Source organism: Sinocyclocheilus rhinocerous, unplaced genomic scaffold (genome assembly GCF_001515625.1).
Source record: "Sinocyclocheilus rhinocerous isolate Xijiao unplaced genomic scaffold, SAMN03320098_v1.1 scaffold600, whole genome shotgun sequence".
In the NCBI taxonomy this organism is placed as follows: domain Eukaryota; kingdom Metazoa; phylum Chordata; class Actinopteri; order Cypriniformes; family Cyprinidae; genus Sinocyclocheilus; species Sinocyclocheilus rhinocerous.
The window spans coordinates 404,081-404,649 of NW_015653464.1; positions in this window are offsets into that span (position 1 = coordinate 404,081).

Sequence of the window (569 nt, forward strand, 5' to 3'; positions counted from 1 at the left end):
AATAGAGAGCAGATTTTATGTGGGCCTGTCTATTAGACAGACAAATCCAGACAGACACACAGTAATTATTGTAAACAGTGCAGAATGACTGACTGAGAGGCAGACAGAGGGAGTGTGGGGGTGTATATGTGAGACAGAGCAGGAGATCATTAACAGGATGCTATTTCTATGAAATGAATGAATTTAATATGCAGGCCATTGGGTTTGTATTAAATGTGTAGGAGGTGGTTTTAAATAACAGTACAATAAATATGTCAGAGTAGACGGGGTGTCTCTCAGAGGCCCAGTGAGTCAACACAAAGACGTATGAGTGCAGAGAAATGAGGTAGATGGTATATGACTTCAGTATATATTAATACCAGGTGTCACATATACTGTGTGTGACAGAGAAAATATGAAAACTCTAAAGCTCAACACTCTTTCCCACCTGGGAATCTCACACACACATACACAGCATCTGTTATTTTTTTTTCATCTTTGTATACTTTATATACTTTATAGCACTACTCAGATTTAATTTTATACGGCACTCCATTCTGGTCCTCTGATGTGATTGGCCTGATTGGCCA